This window comes from Salvelinus namaycush, chromosome 9 (assembly GCF_016432855.1).
Source record: "Salvelinus namaycush isolate Seneca chromosome 9, SaNama_1.0, whole genome shotgun sequence".
NCBI lineage: Eukaryota > Metazoa > Chordata > Actinopteri > Salmoniformes > Salmonidae > Salvelinus > Salvelinus namaycush.
The window spans coordinates 33,906,179-33,928,010 of NC_052315.1; the positions used below are offsets into that span (position 1 = coordinate 33,906,179).

The window sequence follows — 21,832 nt, forward strand, 5'->3', positions numbered from 1 at the left end:
TCTACCTTATGTCATACCGCCTTATTCACTTCCTGCTGAAGGAATGTCCTGCAAGGAGAGGTGGGGGCAACATCCTGCAAGGGGGGCGGGGCTGTTCCATTCAGAGGACAATGGTTTTCTGTCGCTACTGGCAACAGTAGAACACAGGAAAGGTAAACAGAAGGATCCCAGCTGCTGTTGTGTTTTAGAGGTTTCACATGTCTGCTGGTGTGTTTGCATGGCTAACATGTCTGCTTTAGCTTTATTGTGCCCTCTTGAGCTGCCATGTGATGTTGTAAACTATGTGTGGCCCTGCTTTGTCTTTTGGGTGGTTGAAGCCGAGTGTGGTATAGGAAATGTTTACAACTAAGAACCCATTGGCTGTTCCTGTGTGCAAAATGGAGACTTAGAAGCAAGACTTGCGAGAACTAAGAACTTTCATATCCTTTGTGGGGGAACAATGGAGACACACACACTTACATTCATGTGTGCTCAGCCTCACACACATATACGGAGTGAAGCATTGGGGAGGGACCCCTTTTTTTAGGGGACCCCATCTCTTTGAAACTGGAGACTGAATATCCCCTCACATCAGAGAAGTAAACTCCAGCTTTTAGCACTCCTTCTCTTCCCTCTGCCTTCTCTCTCTTACCCCTTGTCCTTTTTCTTCCACCCTCTCCCTCTATTTTCTCTCCTCCATCTCCTTTCTCTTCCCCTTCTCCCATTCTCTCTTTTTATCCCCACCTCCCCCGCTATACTCCCTCTCTTCTCTAATAAATCCCTATTTTCCCTGCTGGTGTTCCCATAGCAGCACTCTCAGCCAAGAGACAGCTGTTAGCTGTTAGCTCGGCATGCCGTGAGAAACTGGTTCCTCTCTCACTTTATTTAGGAATCCTTTAGGAATGGTGTGTGCATGTTTGAAAGTGTGTGTGTGTATATATTTGACCTTGCTTGTGGACCACAGGCAGTATACCTGGAGATCCCCCGTTACCACTCAAATGGACCAGAACCTCCAGCACCAACAGCGTCACAAACTCGTGATTTGTGTATGTGTGTGTGTGCATTCATGCGACCCTGCTCTGGTCTCTCCAACCCAGGGCTGATTCATCTTGGGGCCCATGACCTCTTCTGTTTTGATAAACTGATGGATATACAGTGCCTTGCAAAAGTATTCATCCCCAGTGGCGTTTTCCGTATTTTGTTGCATTACAACCTGTAATTTAAATTGATTTCTATTTGGATTTCATGTAATGGACGTACACAAAATAGTCCAAATTGGTGAAGTGAAATGAAAAAAAATAACTTGTTTCAAAAATTAAAAAAAATATGAAAAGTGGTGCGTGCATATGTATTCACCCCCTTTGCTATGAAGCCCCTAAATAAGATCTGGTGCAACCAATTACCTTCAGAAGTCACATAATTAGTTAGATTGCACATAGGTGGACTTTATTTAAGTGTCACATGGTCTGTTACATGATCTCAGTATATATACACCTGTTCTGAAAGGCCCCGGAGTCTGCAACACCACCAAGCAAGCGGCACATGAAGACCAAGGAGCTCACCAAGCAGGTCAGGGACAAAGTTGTGAAGAAATACAGATCAGGGTTGGGCTATAAAAAAATATCATAAACTTTGAACATCCCACGGAACACCATTAAATCCATTATAAATAATGGAAAGAATATGGCACCACAACAAACCTGCCAAGAGAGGGCCGCCCACCAAAACTCACAGACCAGGCAAGGAGGGCATTAATCAGAGGCAACAAAGAGACCAAAGATAACCCTGAAGGAGCTGCAAAGCTCCACAGCGGAGATTGGAGTATCTGTCCATAGGACCACTTTAAGCCGTACATGCCACAGAGCTGGGTTTTACAGAAGAGTGACCAGAAAAAAAAGTCATTGCTTAAAGAAACAAATAAGCAAACACGTTTGGTGTTCGCCAAAAGGCATGTGGGAGAGTCCCCAAACATATGGAAGGAGGTACTCTGGTCAGATGAGACTAAAATTGAGCTTTTTGGCCATCAAGGAAAATGCTGTCTGGCACAAACCCAACACCTCTCATCACCCCGAGAACACCATCCCCACAGTGAAGCATGGTGGTGGCAGCATCATGCAGTGGGGATGTTTTTCATCAGCAGGGACTGGGAAACTGGTCAGAATTGAAGGAATGATGGATGGCGCTAAATACAGGTAAATTCTTGAGGGAAATCTGTTTCAGTCTTCCAGAGATTTGAGACTGGGCCGGAGGTTCACCTTCCAGCAGGACAATGACCCTAAGCATACTGCTAAAGCAACACTCGAGTGGTTTAAGGGGAAACATATACATGTCTTGGAATGGCCTAGTCAAAGCCCAGAACTCAATACAATTGAGAATATGTGGTATGACTTAAAGATTGCTGTACACCAGCAGAACCCATCCAACTTGAAGGAGCTAGAGCAGTTTTGCCTTGACGAATGGGCTAAACTCCCAGTGGCTAGATGTGCCAAGCTTATAGAGACATACCCCAAGAGACTTGCAGCTGTATTGCTGCAAAATGTGGCTCTACAAAGTATTGACTTTGGGGGGGCGTGAATAGTTATGCACACTCAATTTTCTTTTTTGTTGTTGTCTTATTTGTTGTTTGTTTCACAATAAAATTATACAAACCCCCAAAAGATCAATTTTAATTGCAGGTTGTAAGGCAACAAAATAGGAAAAATACCAAGGGGGGTGAATACTTTTGCAAGCCACTGTAGGAGTAAGATGTGTGTGTGTCTGTGTTATGGTTTTGGTTTTTCTCTCCATTTCAAGGTTAGTTAGCACGTTAGCTGAGGCATGCACTGATCTGATTCACCTCACCACTCCCAGACTGTCCTAGCAAAATTCTTACTTGAATTTTTTTTTTCTGCTTAAAGGCCATTTTTGACAATTTTAATTGAAAACTATTTCAGTGAGGTACTTAAGTGTTACCCAGAAATTATTTGATATTGATATAAAAACGGCTGCATTGGGCCTTTAAAGGTGCTACACAGAATTTCTCGCCTATGTGGAAACTAGGTGAATTGCAACAGCACAAGTCTGCATCCAAAACCAATCTCTCCCCTCCCCCGCATCTTTTTTCCCATAACATTGTGGAGAATTGCACCTAAGCCTTCCCAGCTAGCAATGAGGAAGCGGACCAGAAGCAGTCCTCTTCCAGGGGCCAGAACTGATTGAATCTGCCCGGAATCGGGTGTCGAACTCGGCCGGAATCAAAATGATTGACTGCCCAGAATCGGCCCAAGTACATCGGGCCATTTCCATCTACTGGAATTCAGCCGACTTTGCCGGCATTTTACAAGAATCCCCAAAACTGAAATCTAAATTTAGTTTGTCTTCCTTATCAATTCTATTTGAACTACCATTTTATGGAAAAATTAAGAAATGTTATAATTATATAAAGCAGCCCGTGTAATCATCTGCCAGAGAGTAGTCATAATCATCCCGAGCCCCAAGTAATACATTTGGGCCAGATAACTCACACTGGAATCGGCCCGAGCTCAATCCCTGCATCCCAGCCATAAATAATACTGCCGAAGGCGGGCCAAACTCGGGCCACATGACGTCGGTCGAGTCTGACTCTCAGCCGAGTGCCCCGACTCTCAGCCGGTTCTAGCTGGGTTTTACTTTCGGTTTTGGTCCACCAACTTCAAACAAAAAAATGTTATTGAAAATAGATTTCACAGCGATTTAGATGGTACAATGATTCCCTACACTGTTTTCTCACACATACTGAAATTGAGCGAACAGCGTAGAATTTTAGCAAGCAGAAAATGACAGAGCGATTTCTACATTGGCCATTTGACCCAACTCCCAATAGATAACACAGCCATAAAGTCAAAACAGATTCCTTATTTTGATAAATGAAATTAATAGGAGAATATCACAGCCAATACTGTGACTATCATTCCACTATTACTGCAGATATATTATGGACATTTTCTGAAATTACAATTTAAAAAAACCTATGTGCATTTGTGAAAAATGCACCAAAGCAATTGAAAAAAACTGTAAAACAATCTGAGAGACCGAAGACAATACATAAGAGAGCCTGCCAGAAGCTTTTTCAGGTAACACGTCATTGATTAATGGTCATTTCAATGAATGATAACTGCACTGTAAGTCGCTCTGGATAAGAATATCTGCTAAATGAGGTCCCCCTCTCAAAAGAGGTTTCTAACCTCAAGGGTCTTTTCCTGGTTAAATAAAGGTTCAGAGAGTAAACACAGTTAACCATTTATTAAATAAAGATTAGAACACATGCAATACGTTAGTCTTGGCGTTAGGCTCGGCTCCTTCGGGGTATCACTGCCAGAGCATGCATAATGATAAGATAATAATAATTTCAGGCAGAGTGCAAGGTATGCTATCCCAATCCCCAAAACAGCAGAACCACTGCTAGACAACAAACTATGTGTATGGCAGATGCACGCCATGACGCTTTAAAGGGATACTTCGGTATTTTATCCACTTCACCAAAGTCAAATGAACTTGTGGATACTATGTTTTTGCCTCTGTGTCCAGTATGAAGGAAGTTAGAGGTAGTTTTCTGAGCCAATGCTAACTGGTGTTAGTGCAATGACTGGAAGCTTATGGGTATCTGCTAGTTTGTTATATAATATGATTGATACTATGTGTAGCATGAAGGTGAAACTATGTGAAGGCTACAACAGTCATGCCATACTGAGAGCTTCTCAAAAAAGTAGGCTTATTTCTATTGTTACTCACTGTCAGGTGACCTGCCATCTTGGTAAAGGAAAAATAAGCTACCCATCTAATATTGTGCCGTAATTCACCATACTTAGATTCTCAGAACTTTGAATAGGCTTATTTCTAATGTTACTCACCCGATGGTGTCTTCGGTGAGGCAAGATGAACCTGCCATCTTGGTAAATAAAAAATAAGCCACCCATCTACACTGTGCTATAAATCACACCATACTGAGAAGGTTTAGGCTTATTTTCTCATGTTATCCAACCAACCTTGTCCTCGCTGAAGCAAGATGAACATGCCATCTTGGTAAATAAAAATGAACTGCACCTTAATTCACCGAACTGAGATAGCTTCTCAGAAACTATGGGGTTATTCCTCATGTGACGCATAGCCTGGTGTCCTTGCTGAGAAGGAGCTGTCATCTTGGTACATGACAATATTCTACCTATGAACCCTGCCAACCACCTGCAGCTATATACTGCATACACAGTGTTATATAACAGTTTGCATTGCAGTAAGAGAGAAGCAACATAGCTACTGGACCACAGGGCTGACAGTCATGACAAAATTAGCAAAACTGCAGGAACTCATCTAGCTTCCACAATTTCAGAATATTAAATCAAATGTAACTTTCGTAAGCCACAGAGGATCATCGGCCCTTGATCTTGAGGGTGAGCTGGGACCGACTGAGAAGCAGTAGCAGCACCCATGCTGGAGTGGGCTGTCTATAGCTCAGAGCTAGCCCACAACGCTGGTGAAGGAACCAGAACCGTGATTAGTTCCAGTATCTTGTCATTGTTGCCAGCATCAATGTTTAACATTGATTTAATGTTTAACAAGTGTTCGCCAGGTCAGCATGCAGGTAGCATTACATGAGAGAGGACAAAGGCAGTGTTAATTTAGTGATGACAATCAAAGTTCCATTGGAGTGTATGAGTTAACATGTGTGTACATAGAATGACCAGATCATGCAAGCATTAAAGGGATTAAACATTTAGTGTATTTCAGAATGAATAACCCATAAAAGCCATCATACAGACCGCCTCTGGAAAAGCACCTGTGTAAACCCAACACCATTGCTTTAACGTGAAACTCAAACTTGTGCTACTCTATAGGCTATGAAGAGTAGGCTGAGCAGACTATATGCCGAAGAATCCTGACACACAAGATGAACTGAAACCCTGCCATCGGGCCATTGATAAGGAAGGATGCATTTTCCAGACTGAGATTTGGAACAGAAAAGCATACATGGTTATATAAACAGAAAAGATCATGAAGAGAGAAGAGCAGACAGACTGCTACAGAGCAGCACAGCTCACCCATGACATATCATCACATAGCATACAACTACATAAAATATACTGACGAAACCACACAATAGCAACTAATGGTGGCTACGTACATCCACTATCTAAATAGCCTAATGTCACTACTGATACTGCTAAGCAGTAGCTGGTGCATCCACAGCATGCACAATGAGCGTGATAATGACAATCTAAAACCTAGGCCTACAATATAGAGTCTACCTGAGCTGAGGGATATGTCAACCCTTATATGCCAGTAAGCCATGAGAGAAGAATAGATGCAATGCATTCGGAAAGTATTCAGACCCCTTTCTTTTTTCCACAATTTGTTAAGTTACAGCCTGGAATAAGCTCTCTTGAACAGAACATTTAATTAAAGGTGGTAAAATGCTTGATAGCAAACTGCTGATCGCCATGTGGTGTTTAACAAGCCCTCAGCATGCTAGGTAATGCTAGCATCAACAGCCATCCAATGCATTTGGAAGCTAATTTAAATCAAATTTTATTTGTCACATGCGCCGAATACAACAAGTGTACCTTACCGTGAAATGCTTACTTACAAGCCCTTAACCAACAGTGCAGTTCAAGAAGAGTTAAGAAAAGATTTACTAAAAAGACTAAAGTAAAAAAAAAAAAAAAAAAAAGTAACACAATAAGAATAACGATGCTATATACAGGGGGTACCGGACCGAGTCAGTGTGCAGGGGTACAGGCTAGTTGTGGTAATTTGTACATGTAGGTAGGGGTGAAGTGACTATGCATAGATAATGAACAACGAGTAGCAGCAGTGTACAAAGGGGGGGGGGGGTCAATGTAAATAGTCCGGTGGTGATTTTATGAATTGTTCAGCAGTCTAATGGCTTGGGGGTAGAAGCTGTTGAGGAGCCTTTTGATCCTAGACTTGGCGCTCCGGTACTGCTTGCTGTGCGGTAGCAGAGAAAACAGTCTAGAACTTGGGTGACTGGAGTCTCTGACAATTTTATGGGCTTTCCTCTGACACCGCCTAGTATATAGGTCCTGGATGGCACGAAGCTTGGCCTCAGTGATGTACTGGGCCGTACGCACTACCCTGTGTAGCGCCTTACGGTCAGATGCCGAGCAGTTGCCATACCAGGCGGTGATGGAACCCGGTCAGAATGCTCTCGATGGTGCAGCTGTAGAACCTTTTGAGGATCTGGGGACCCATGCCAAATCTTTTCTGTCTCCTGAGGGGGAAAAGGTTTTGTCGTGCCCTCTTCACGACTGTCTTGCTATGTTTGGACCATGATAGTTTGTTGGTGATGTGAACACCAAGGAACTTGAAACTCTCGACCTGCTCCACTACAGCCCCGTCGATGTTAATGGGGGCCTGTTTGGCCCGCCTTTTCCTGTAGTCCAGTTCGTCATTGTTCCGTGACATAGTGTCAGCTTCTCCAATAAGGTCTAGGGTAAGAACTTGAAATCTGAGGAAAAAGGTTTTGGGTTAGGGTTAGGAGTAATAAAATGAGCTGTACTCTGAATATGCTTGTGATGGAAACAACCCAGTAATCATGTTTAGCCAGTGACAGACTTACACCATTCAATTAGCACAGGATATCACGCTGCTACATATTGGCCCACAGCATTTGGCCAGGAGGATGGTGTCAGATTTGAGTCACGCTTAGCTACCTTGCACGAAGCTCATGACCCACAACATGATAAAATGACTATAACAGAGTGAGCTGTATATGGATGTATAAGTTATTTGCACACACACAATGCACAAGCATGTGTGCACAAGCATATGTGAATGTAACTAGGCTTACTGCTATCCAAAAATATAGGACACTGCTAAGATATTGCCTAACCTAAATGTTTCATGTGCACGACAGCGAGAATGAAGATGATGGAACTAATATATAGACAAACGTAAGAAAGCATGTCTTATCCTGTAAGAGGGCAATCTGGGATAAACGCTAATGTAATGAACAGCTATGGATAACAGTAAAACTATAGTTGAGCTACAGGGTTTGTATGCAAAGGCATGTTTACAACAGTAGAATAAAAACACACTACAAGCAAGTGCCCAGATGTCCAACCAGGCTCAGGCCAGGCATTGATGGGGCAATAGTAAAAGAGCAAAGCGTTAGTAAATATAACACCACGACCTCAAGCTGTGCTCTGCCCACGATACAAGCAACATGCCATGACAATAATGTGCAGATGATACAGGCACATAAACTAATGTATGAATTAGCATGAGCATTCACCGCTGCAATGTGATGTACCCGTAAGACTAGCTGCATAACAAATGAAAGTTTTTATTTTTTATTTTTTTAAGTAATAATTCTAAGGGGGTAAAACATGATAATTACCATGACAAAAATAAACAAGTAATAATGGTCCTCCCTACATACCCTTCGGGGCTTCTACTTGATTCGAATGGAAGAAGATATAGTTTATCTCAATGATATAACCAGTATGTAAGAGATTATTGATTATAATATGCAAGCATATGATGAATAAATAACAGACGCTAATACATGACTAGAATGAAGCAATCATATAATTAGTGTAACAGTACACTGCCTCCTAGTGGAAAGAAATAAAGAATGTGTCAAGACAGAAAATAGGAAGTTCCGAGTCCAGTGTTGTGATCATCTGGTTGCTAGCTGAAATCACCGACAAAATGGCATAAGGAATGGACAAAAAGGGAAAAGGGAAGGCATTTACATTCTATCCATCCACTGGTTTCACTCAGCAATAACTACAAAAGACAATCAAGATGAGAAATCATCATCACCCATCTGCGAAAAGGCCACAACGGCCTTAACCACTCTCTTCATAAAATAGGAAAACACAACAGGTTAATGTCCCAACTGTCCAGCAGCAGAAACCACAGATCATGTCTTCCTTCAATGTCATGCATACTAACATCAAAGGCAGACACTCAGAAAAAAGTCACATCAATGGGAATAAGGTTAAACTTTCCCAATTTTCGTCAAAACCCATCCAGAACTTCTGAAATACACTCAGCACTATTTTCTTTCCTCCGCTCATGTAGAGTAGAGTACAGAATATCGATCAATGTGATACAATCCTTTTCCAAAGCATCTGGTCTATACCTTAACATTAATAAATGTGAACTCATAGCTGTCAAAGATTGTGTGACACCTTCATATTATGGTATTCCAGTAAAAGAAGAACTTACATATTTAGGCATAACCATTACAAAGGATCAGAAGTCTAGAGGCTTACTAAATTTTAACCCTCTTATTAAAAATACCCAGAAGAAGCTAAATCAATGGCTACAGAGGGACTTATCTTTAAAAGGTTGAGTCCTAATAACCAAGGCCGAAGGTATCTCTAGACTAACATATGGCGCTCTATCTTTATATCTTGACTGTAAAATCAGCAAGGAGATAGACCAGATGCTTTTCAACTTTCTTTGGAGAAACCGTACCCATTACATTAGGAAAACTGTTGTAATGAACACTTATGAGAATGGTGGACTGAATTTTCTGGACTTTACTACTTTAAATAATACTTTTAAGATCAATTGGATAAAACAATTCCTAAGAAGACCCACTTCTATCTGGAATTTTATTCCTCATCATGTCTTCTCTACTTTTGGTGGCCTTAACTTGATGTTGTTGTGCAATTATAATATTGACAAAATTCCAGTGAAACTTTCTGCTTTTCATCGGCAGGTTTTCTTGTCATGGTCCTTAATTTATAAACACAATTTTTCTCCACACAGATATTATATATGGAATAATCGGGATATATTGTATAAAAATACTTCTTTGTTTTTAGAATATTGGTTCCGAAATAATATCCTATTGGTGAGCCAACTGGTAAATGCAGAGGGTCTTTTACTCAGTTATAAGGAATTCTTATCACTTTACAAGGTCCCTGTAACACCTAAAGATTTTGCAATTGTAACAGGTGTTGCTCTGTTATTCAGGAACGTGTCAAGACCTGACCCTCAGAGCCTACCTTCTATTGACCCTGTTGACTCATCAGTAGGAAAGATTTGTTTCTCTTTTGGCCCATTCAACAACAGAGCGATACAAACCTTGTTTCAGCAGGATGTTGTATCTATACCTTATGTCATGCCTTATTGGAATGGATTTATTGATAATATCTGTTGGGAAAAAGTTTGGATGTTGCCACACATACCTACTTGTTAACAAAATTAAGGAGGTTTCCTATAAAATTATTCATAAATATTATCCTACCAACCACTATATGAAGAAGTTTAAGGAAAACATCAATTCAAATTGCTCCTTTTGTAATGACCACCCAGAAACAGTGTTGCATCTGTTTTGGCATTGTATACATGTAAGAAAACTGTGGCAAGACATCAGTAGATTTATAATTGAACATATTTATGAAGATTTTACACAATTGTGGAGAGATGTACTGCTTGGATTCTTTACATACGATAAAAATAAGCTGAAACATTTTTATGTAATTAATTTCATTATTCTTTTGGCCAAATTTCATATACACAAATGTAAATTTACTAACAAAAAAACAAAATTTCTTACCCTACAAAAATAAATTGAACTGTATTTTAAGACTATTAAATACTCTACTAACAAAAAAGCTGTTAGAATTGTAAGTGTATGTATGTCCCTTAAGGTAGAGTACAGTAAAGAATATGTCCATAGTCTCCAACGCACTCCAGCCCGTTAGGTGGCGGTAATGCACCTAATATTGGTATGCACACCACCATTAAAATCCAAAGAAGAAGTTAGTTGGCCACTTGACATGAGAATATAATTGTGAAAACAAGTCATATCAAGAGAACGCCTGATTATTCATGTAAAACACTAACATTGTTTTACTAGTATGCAGTATAGAATATGAATGGAATAATTGTCACTGGAGACCGAGTCCAAGATTTCCGACCGCTGTTTTCAAGATAATCTACTCATGTTCGGACTGTCTATATCCAGGTTGCACCCGGTTTACACAGACCAACATCACATAGCAATCAATGCTCAAAGGGAGCAGCGCGAGCAGAAAACATGGCAGCCATTGGATGAATATAAAATGTATTCGATAGGATCAAAACCGTAATGTATCATGGGAAAATTGTGACTGACTGACCGATGAATAATGAGTAGTTATTTATGATGCAAGGTTCGTTGTAGATCAGTCAGTCGGCAGTTGCCTGCACTGTCGGCTATAATGTCGAAGAAGCCCAATATCTTCGGCTGTGAGTGTTGGGCAAAAAAATAGGCCTCATGACAATTATTTGAATAATTCAATGGCTGTTTTGTGCACGGAGGTGATGATTAAATGTCTTATGACTTTTCTAATCTGACTTCTCTATTTGGCCATATCTAGGGCTGCAACAAGGGGTTCCAGACGTGGAGTCTCAATCTTTGAAACCCGTGGTGATATCAAATATTAGCGATTGCGATATTACTGTATAACGGAGACGTTCTATTTTCTACCGAGATTGCAAAACAATGTGTATGTTGATGTAGTGCCTGCCCATCGGTTATGAATGTTTCAATCGCTGTTGAGAAATTTTGTTTTTACCATCAGTTTCTGTTTCAAAGTGCACCAAAACCTACACAAACCATGAGCCTAGCGTTCTGTATCATTCAAACACAGAGCAGATACTACAAGTCACGTGATCTGTTAGAGAACACGTGATGTTGTGCACTAACAAATCACGTGACCTGTATCTGCTCTGTGATTGGCCGATACAGCAGCTATCGAGTGCCATCAGGCTTGTTCGACATTACAGCCGACAGTGCAGGAGACTGCCGACTGACTGATCTACAAAGAACCTTGCATCATTAATAACTACTCATTGTTATTTGTAGATCAGTCACTCACAATTTACACATCATACATTACGGTTTTGATCCTCTCGAACATAGGCCGCTTACAGACCAGATGACTTGTATCTACTCTGTGATTGGGCGATACAGACCGCAATGCTGTATGGGATAGGTCGTTTGTTTGCCAACTAACTCTGGTATTTATACAGTCTTGTACCCTTGTCTTTTCTTTCATATAGCACCATTTTATTTTTAAATGCGATTAAATGATTCACCCAGGAGATTATTTTACCTATTCAACATTTGAAGCCACGAGACCAGCATGTTGCAAAAATGTGTATGCTAAAAGTGAGTGGGTGTGTCAGTTCCAGAACCATAACCATGGAAAGAGGGGCGTGCCCCATCTGACCTGGCATCAGTTAAACTGCAGTACCGAAGCAAGATTGTAAGAGCAGTTGAAACTGTGCTTCTAGACCAGAACCCTGGCCCCTTGGGTAGAACTAACAGATGAATCGATAGGGAGGGACTACTGTACCTGTGTGAAATACATGACACATGAGTAAAAGAAAATATAAAATGCAAACCCTAAACCTACTGCTACAGATAATGACGTTATAAATTAACCATGTGACTGAAATAATACCGTTACATTTGTAAGTTTGTTTGTAGACAACTATTGACTAATGACGGTAAAGCAGCCAAATTGATTGATCGTCGCAATACAATTAGCATCACACGAACCCCGCTGCCGGCAAACATTGCACATGAAGCATATGAATGACACGTGCAAAGTTTTAACACGGGTAGCGGAGCATTTGCAAAGAAAATAAAGTAGAAAACAGACATGCATGTGAGTAATATATATTACTGTAATAGGGGTTTCTCTCGTTTCCGGGGCAGGACATCTGTTTTTGGGAACATCTGGGAAATCCCATATACGGTCGAAGGAGTATGGTTTTTTCAATGGAAATGGTGCAAACCAAGCAAGTATGGGTAGCTGTGGGGGAGGGTGTCTCTCTTTGTTAACAACAGCTGGTGTGCGATCTCTAATATTAAGGAAGTTTCGAGGTTCTGCTTGCCAGAGTTAGAATACCTCATGATAAGCTGTAGACCATACTATTTACCAAGAGAGTTTTCATCTATATTTTTCGTAGCTGTCTATTTACCACCACAAACCGATGCTGCCACAAGACTGCACTCAACAGCTGTATAGGGCCATAAGCAAACAAGAAAATGCTCATCCAGAGGCGGCACTCCTAGTTGTCGGTGATTTTAATGCAGGTTAACTGAAATCCGTTTCACCTAATTTCTACCAGCATGTCACCTGTGCAACTAAGGAGATACAACTCTAGATCACCTTTACTCCACACACAGAGGTGAATACAAAGCTCTCTCCACCCTCCATTTGGCAAATATGACCATAACTCTATCCCCCTGATTCCTGCTTACAAGCAAAAATTAAAACAGGAAGTAACAGCACTCAATATGGAAGTGGTCCAATGAAGTGCATGCTAAGCGACAGGACTGCTTCGCTAGCACAGACTGGAATATGTTCCGGTATTCATCTGATGGCATTTAGAAGTTTACCACATCAGTCACGGGCTTCATTAATAAGTGCATCGACAACGTCATCCCCAAAGTGACCGTACTTACATATCCCAACCAGAAGCTATGGATTACAGGAAACATCCTCACTGAGCTAAAGGCTAAAGCTGCCGCTTTCAAGGAGCAGGACACTAATAGGGAACACATAAGAAATCCCGCTAAAAGTACCTTCCAAGCAATCAAACAGGCAAAGCGTTAATACAGAACTAAGACTGAATCCTACTACACCGGCTCTGATGGTCATCGGATGCAAGATGGAGCCGACAGACATGGCAGCTTTGCTTCTAGCTTTAAGCAACTTTACAGTATTTAGTTTTTTTGTGTGTTATTTATTACATTATTATCCCAGAACGTTTTTTGTGTTATTACATAGAGCCGGAAATAACTTTGGGATATCAGAGCGGAGGTAACTCCATTATGACAAGGACTTTCCCGAATTGGATCCTTTGTTTGTACCCCACAGAGCAATTGAACTTATCCCAGAGGCTGCTCCAAGATGCTGCCTGCAGGGAAGAGGTATTTGGAGTTGACTTCTAGTCTGACTCAGGAGGCGTGTACACCATCCACCGCTTCCGAGTATATTACCTGCTAATGTTCAGTCTCTGGACAGTAAAGTAGACGAGCTCAGGGTGAGGATCTCCTTCCAGAGAGACATCAGGGACTGTAACATACTCTGTTTCACTGAATCATGGCTCTCGGGATATACTGTCCCCATCCATACAGCCTACTGGCTTCTCAGTACATCGCACAGACAGGAATAAAGAACTCTCCTGGAAGAAGAAGGGCGGTGGTGTATGTTTCATGATTAACTACTCATGGTGTGATTGCCAGCAGCATACCACCCTGCATCCCACTGCTGGTTTGAATCTGAAGCTAAGCAGGGGTGGTCCTGGATGGGAGACCAGATGCTGCTGGAAGTGCTGTTGGAGGGACAGTAGGAGGCACCCTTTCCTCTGGTCTAAAAAAAAGATCCCAATACCCAGGGCAGTGATTGGGGACATTGCCCTGTGTAGGGTGCCGTCTTTCGGATGGGACGTTAAACAGGTGTCCTGACTCTCTGTGGTCACTAAATATCCCATGGAACTTATTGTAAGAGTAGGGGTGTTAATCCTGGTGTCCTGGCTAAATTCCCAATCTGGCCCTCATACCATCACGGTCACCTAATCATCCCCAACTTACAATTGGCTCAATCATTCCCCATCCTCTCCCCTGTAACTATTCCACAGGTTGTTGCTGTAAATTAAAATGTGTTCTCAGTCAACTTACCTGGTAAAATAAGGGGGGAAAAATATAAAAAATGTGGATAACTTACAGAAACTCAAGTCTTTATTTCACCCGACCTAGAATACCTCACAATCAAATGTCGACCGTATTATCTTCAGTTATAGTCACAGCCGTGTATATTCCCCCTCAAGCCGATACCACAACAGCCCTCAAGGAACTACACTGGACTTTATGCAAACTAGAAACCACATATCCTTAGGCTATATTTATTGTAGGTGGGGATTTTAACAAAGCAAATTTGAGGAAACGCTACCAAAGTTCTATCAACACATTGACTGTAGTACTCGCTCTGGTAAAACACTCAATCACTGCTACTCCCCCATTGAAATTCCTATAAGGCCCTCCCCTGCCCTCCATTCAGCAAATCAGATCACAACTCCATTTTGCTCCTCCCTTCCTTTAGGTAGAAACTCAAACGGGAAGTACCCATGTTAAGGTCTATTCAACGCTGGTCGGACCAATCGGAATCCATGCTTCAAGATTGTTTTGATGACGCGGACTGGGATATGTTCCGGGTATCCTCTGAGAATAACATTGACGTATACACGGACACGGTGACTGAGTTCATCAGGAAGTATTTTGGGGATGTTGTTCCCAATGTAACTATTAAAACCTACTCCAACAAGAAACCATGCATAGATGGCAGCATTATTATACACCGGGGTTATACACAGAGAGAGAGACACACGCGCATACACAGACAGTACAACACACCTGTTGGTCTGTGTAGAGTGCTTTAGCCTGTGTAGTGATGAGGCTGTAGGCCAGCAGAGCACAGCACCCCAGCAGTAGGCTGAAGATGTGCAGGCCTATCAGTGTGGTCACCTGTTCAACACGTTAACAGAACAGTGAGTATAACAACTTAACTTAAAATAGAAAGTGGTGAAACACTCTTCACAATCACAGAGCAATGAATTTAGCGTCTCACTACTAACAGTGGCAAACAACAAAAGATTCACTAGGGTGAGACTTCAAAATTGGGATAAGGAATTCAAAAAGTATATCATCATTTTTTGATTAATCAGATCGCTCATTGAATAAAGCTCTTGTGTGATATATGCCTAGTTAAATAAAGGTTAAATTCAAAATAAATACAAATATATATACTCACATTGAGTTTGTTGGGTTTCCTCTGAACTTCCATTGCCAGCCCTCCAGTGGCCAGATACTGTAACAACACACAATAACCAGCTTAGTGACATCATCTATACCAGGGTCGTGTTCAGTGGGCACATCATGGGAAAAACATTTTGAAACAACATAGACAGTGTCAACCGGGGATGCCTAGGCATTATCTCAGTGGGCTAACACAGTCTTGCATAAGACAGTGAAAAGCGAGGACTCACAAACAGGCCGGACCAAACTGGTGTAGTCAAGGAGACGGAACAGTTGAAGCTCACGCAGGCGTAGGTTACTGTGGTTAGGATGGAGGCCAGGGTTTATTGGCAGGATGCATACCCTGGCGTGGTAGATCCCTCCACCAATTCATGGCTCACTATTGAACAAGATAATGCACAACACCTTTCTTCCAGCACTTCTCCTTTCATCAACTAAATTCCCTACAGGTATTACTGCCAATAACTTTATGCCCCAAAAAAAAAACATTTAAAAAATGGTATCAAGTAAGGAAAACATTCGGTCCTCTGTCTGTACTCCTATTTGCCATAACTATAACCCCCCCCCCACTACTCGTTTTACCCCTCGGTCTCTCTGATATGCCCTAAGTGCAAGTCTGCCGAGGGTACCCTAGGTCACCTCTTCTGGTCATGCCCCAAACTGCACATGTTCTGGCACGATATTTTTGAGTGTTACTCAAAAGTATACAGCTGTAGTGGCGATTTGAGCATGTAAATCTTGGTGGGGCAAAAAAAAAAATGTTTTACAAACTATGGCCTAAGAGGACGACAAGAGGACAATAAGAGGCAATCCGTAATTTAAAGACATTAATGAGCGAGTTAGGACAGACGTAGTCATTATAACTATTTGTTCAGCACTTTTGAAATGTACAGTGACAGAATTCAGAACATGGGACGTTCTTCTCCCTGTACACCAAGTCAGAACCGTAGAACAAATAAAGAGGGCAAATACGCAGACAATGAAAGCTCTTACAATATTTGGTTATTACACTTCTCTAAAACAGTTTATAGGCTACATGTGCACCACCAAGTCAATACAGTAGGCGAAATGAAGTGAGGAAAATAGACCAAATTATTAGGGTGAAGCACATGGGCTACTAACAGTTTACTACACACCATACACTTAGTATTACTTTCTTAGCTACAGTATACATATCTCCCTGGCATATTACATAATTTATGCAGCAGAATACGATTATTTTTGGACTCACATTTTTGTGCTATGCTCACTTGAACAGGAAGATGGCGCGGCGGTCCGACGTGGGCAAATTTTGTCATCAAAGTCTGTCATTCTCTGGATTTATGGTGCTTTCAAGACAAGTGGGAACTCAGAAAAAAACAAAGTCGAATCATGAAGACGTCAGTGATCTTCAGGTCGTAGCTCTAGAAAGAGGCCCGAGTTCCCGACTTACAATTCCGATAACCGTTATCCGATAACGGATAACCGTTCAGTCAGAGCTCGTTTTTTCCCAAGTTCCCAGGTGTCTTTAAACTCACTGAAGTCAGATTTCCCTGTTCCAATTTAGCAGTTGCTTTGAGCGTGGCAAAAATCATCATGGATTGGCAGTATGGTCAATGTTGAATGTATCATTTTAAACTTGGAAAAGAGACCGTTAAAGCCAGATTTCAGACCACACACCCACTCCACTGAATAGCAGGCTAGTGATTGCTTTGCAATGCTTGCAGTTAGCCACTGATTCATTCCAAACCAAACCACTCATTGTTGAATTTGCTATTTCCAACTTGTTGTGTAATGTTTATGTCCAATGGCCAATGAGCACATATACGTTTAATCTATCATTTCTCTTCATTATTTATCTTCACATGACAAGGATTAAAAAGGATTTAAATGTTTTACAATTTAAAAAAAATGAAATTCACTGAGGAGGATGGTCCTTCCCTTCTTCCTCTGAGGAGCCTCCACTGCTACATATATAATATGTACTGTATATATAATATGAGGTGGAAGGTGAGGGGAAGATCTTGGAACCCAAGACTGGCATCAATGGACATGAAAAAGAAGAATCTGGTCAAGTAGAAGTGGCATTTTTGGAGAAAGTGGATCCTCGCCTTTTTGGCGGATCCATTTGTGGTTTCATGGTAGGAAATTAGCAAATTGACAGGGTATATAGCAAAAGCCGGGAGGGAATGGATATAAAAAATTCTAAACAACTTGTTTTTACAGAGGATAGAACATTCACTTTTTTCTGCCCGAGTGTGGTGCTGTTTATCTGCATTCATTAGATTAATTTGTGATCAGAGCAAGTTGGTAAACAACTTGTTCTCACTTCAGAGGATAGAGCATACCATTTTTTTCTGTCTGAGTGTGGAGCTGTTTACCTGAAAACTTTGGATGTCCAGAACAACACTATTCACTATTCACACTGCCACCAGGTACGCACCCCTTACAAGGCCAGAGTCTTTCTCTACACACAAAGGATTTTTAACTCAAAACTACAGAGCAGAAGGGAAGATTCCTGCCAGGTATTTACGATCCGGATGTTAAGTCATAAAACTGGTGGGGGAGAGAGACGCCCCTGAGGGGGGGGGGGGGGGGGGGTTGTTCCCTCTATAGCCATGGATATTGTCTAAGCCATGATTTAATATTGGATGGGAAACTGACTTTCTCTTTCCTTATTGAAATGGTGTATAAAGGGACGACTATGCTTTCAATGTCAATTAAGACATTGAGAATGAATGTATGCTTTTGTACAGTCTGATTTGACCATTGTATCTGTGTTGGACAGTAACTTAAAGGTTCATGCGAACTGGAAGTGTGACTTCTTTCCCAAATGATTTCCTAAAGTTTTAAGTATTTTGTCATCAGTTTTTCCATACCAAGAATAGATGAGGCTTGATGGCAAAAAACCACACACAACTGCAATGCAACTAATCAATCACAACGATACATGACTCTTCAGTTTGCAGACTATCTGCAGACCAATGTGTCCCTAAGGGCACCCTATTCCCTATATAATGTTCTACTTTGACCGAAGCCCATGGTTAAAATTAGTGCACTATGTATTGGGAATAGGGTGCCATTTGAGATGCATGCCGCCTGTCAATGAAGCCCCCTGATGGCTGCATACCGATGGTCCATCTCTCTACTCATGGAATAGTGTAAGCATTGCATTGGGGTAAAGAATCACAATTTATTTCAAGTACTGTACTTGGTCAATAAAACAACCTCAGCAATGACATTGCATCTGGGCTGAGCTGCAATTGAGGTACTGGCTTTGGTTTAAAAAAAGATACATATTGAGAATTGAGAACTGTCTGGAATCCGTTGTTTCCCTGTTTGCTACTCAAACATATTTTACTTAGTCATAGACTAAATTAACTAGACAGAACCATCGTGGAAAAATGAAAGACCTGTCTCAATAATAGTATGTGCCCCAGTGCTCAAACGTCAACATACCTAGCTCCTCCTACTGGAGCGTGGTTTACAGATCACATTTATAACAGGCACTCATAGCGTCTTGATCCGGTTGCGAGTTGTCTTATCACATTGGCTAGGCTTGATAAAAAAAATACATTTAAAAAAGTTCATATAAAAATGTACTGGTTATAGCATTGGCCATATGTAGGTCCATCTTGTTAACCCTAAACTTACACTTAGTTTAGACTGAATGTCACGTTCTGTTCCTTTTTTATGTCTTTATTTTCGTTTGGTCAGGGCGTGAGTTGGGGTGGGCATTCTATGTTGTTTTTCTATGTTTTGTTCTATGGTTATATTTCTATGTGTTTGGCCTAGTATGGCAGGTGTCAGTCGTTGTCTCTGATTGGGAGCCATATTTAGGTAGCCTGTTTTTCATTGTGTTTTGTGGGTGATTATTTTCTGTGTAGTGGATGTCACCTTACAGAACTGTTGCGTTTCGTTCTCCTTTGTTATTTTGTTTAGTGTTCTATGTTTACTAAATATAATGATGAACACTTACCACGCTGCGCTTTGGTCCTCACCTCATTCCAACGACGAGCGTTACACTGAAGCTGTAAACTTTTCTGTGAGTTTTGGAAACTTCCAGATTGGCAGCACATCATGGACCTAATGACATTTGGAAACAAACCAATCAAAATACAGAATCATTCACAGTCAGATTGGCTGGTCATGACTCACATCAACACCACTGTAAACCCTAGACCCACTCCAATTCGCATACCGCCCCAACAGATCCACAGATGACGCAATCTCAATTGCACTCCACTCTGCCCTTTCCCACCTGGACAAAATAAACACTTATGTGAGAATGCTGTTCATTGACTACATCTCAGTGTTCAACACCATAATGCCCACAAAGCTCATCACTAAGCTAAGGACCCTGGGACTAAACACCTCCCCCTGCAACTGGATCCTGGACAACCTGACGGGCTGCCCCCAGGTGGTAAGAGTAGGCGACAACACATCTGCCATGCTAATCCTAAACACAGTGGCCCCTCGGGGTGCGTGCTTAGTCCCCTCCTGTACTCCTTGTTCACCCACGACTGCGTGGGCAAGCACGACTACAACACCATCATTAAGTATGCTGACGACACAACAGTGGTAGACCTGATTACCGACAACGATGAGACAGACTATAAGGAGGTCAGAGACCAACAACCTCTCCCACAATGTGAGCAAGACAAAGGAGCTGATCGTGGACTATAGGAAAAAAAGGTCCGAACAGGTCTCCATTAACATCGACAGGGCTGAAGTGGAGCAGGTCGAGAGTTTCAAGTTCCTTGGTGTCCACATCACCAATGAACTATCATGGTCCAAACACACCAAGACAGTTGTAAAGAGGGCACAACAACACATTTTCACCCTCAGGAGACTGAAAAGATTTGGCATGGGTCCCCAGATTCTCAAAGAGTTCTACAGCTGCACCATCGAGGGCATCCTGACCAGTTGCACACCGCCTGGTATGGCAACTGCTCGGCATCTGACAAGTTGACCACACCGCTCGCATCGGACTTTGTTATATTTGTGACGCTCAACGTGCTGCAAGTCCTGCCTCTCAAATCTCCTCATTGGTTTGTAGGAGCATATACACACGTTACAAATTACCTCGACTAACCTTTACCCAGGTACATTGCCTCGGTACCGGTACCCCCTGTATATAGCCTCGTTATTGTTATGTAATTTTCTTGTGTTGTTATTATTTTTTTACTTTAGTTTATTTAGAAATTATTTTCTTAAGTCAATTTCTTGAACTGCATTGTTGGTTAAGGGCTTGTAAGTAAGCATTTCGCTGTTGTATTCGGCGCATGTGGCTAATAAAATTGTATTTTATTTGACAGTGAGCTGTAAGATCATGTCCAAAAGAGGGGGGAAGGCAAATCTTTGCGTAATTTCTGCGGCATACTCCAAAACTGGTTGGCTGACTTCAGCTTTTCTGCAGTCAGCCTTTATCTCGATTTACACACCCTGTATCTGAATTTCTGAACAGGGAAGGGCAACAGAAACAAATGACTGGAGAAGAAGAAACACTACATAATTAGCCATCCCGGACACAGTCACAGACGATGTACTGTTTCATAGCATAACAGTTTTACGTTCGAGGAGATATCCATAGACAGACATGATTTAGCTTTCAAATCTCACATCCTGGGACTACGGTAAGGAAATAATTTAACACTGAATGCTTTTGGACAGTTTCCTATGTTTTAACAATGTTGAGCTATGCATGCTGACACAGTAGCCTTTGTGAAACTGCAGATGACTGCAGTACTTGAGAGCCGTGTTGAATAGTCCTGGTAGCACAGCTAAAGAGGATGAAGAAAATGTATCTTTCTCTCCCCAGGTTAAACTACTAGCATGGCTGAGTCTGCAGGCTTGAGTTCAGATGGTATGTGACATACTGGCTTTGTGATCAACTCTTAACTCACAAACGATACTGATCTATTTTCATATGGCTAAGGACATTTAACCAAATATTGAATGGTTTTATTACATTTATCCAAGAATGGTATATGGGAAAATAAAAAGGGAAAAGATCACTTTCACTTTCGCTATTTGATAAAGAGAGGGAGTCCAGCGGCAAAGCAGAGG

At 41.5% G+C, this 21,832-nt stretch overlaps 1 long non-coding RNA gene across 3 annotated transcripts; it reads right to left on the reverse strand.

The window, feature by feature from the left end:
* Positions 1–7,327: 7,327 nt before the first annotated feature.
* Positions 7,328–19,854, reverse strand: LOC120053470. Of its 3 annotated transcripts, none has more exons than XR_005477509.1 (4): positions 19,743–19,854; positions 15,780–15,836; positions 15,383–15,493; positions 7,328–7,459 (listed from the first exon to the last, which is right to left on the reverse strand). It is a non-coding gene; the product is annotated as an uncharacterized LOC120053470 (long non-coding RNA). The 3 variants fall into 3 exon arrangements; XR_005477510.1 differs by lacking the exon at positions 19,743–19,854 and adding an exon at positions 16,015–17,083; XR_005477508.1 differs by lacking the exon at positions 19,743–19,854 and having other exon boundaries at positions 15,780–17,083.
* Positions 19,855–21,832: the final 1,978 nt, after the last annotated feature.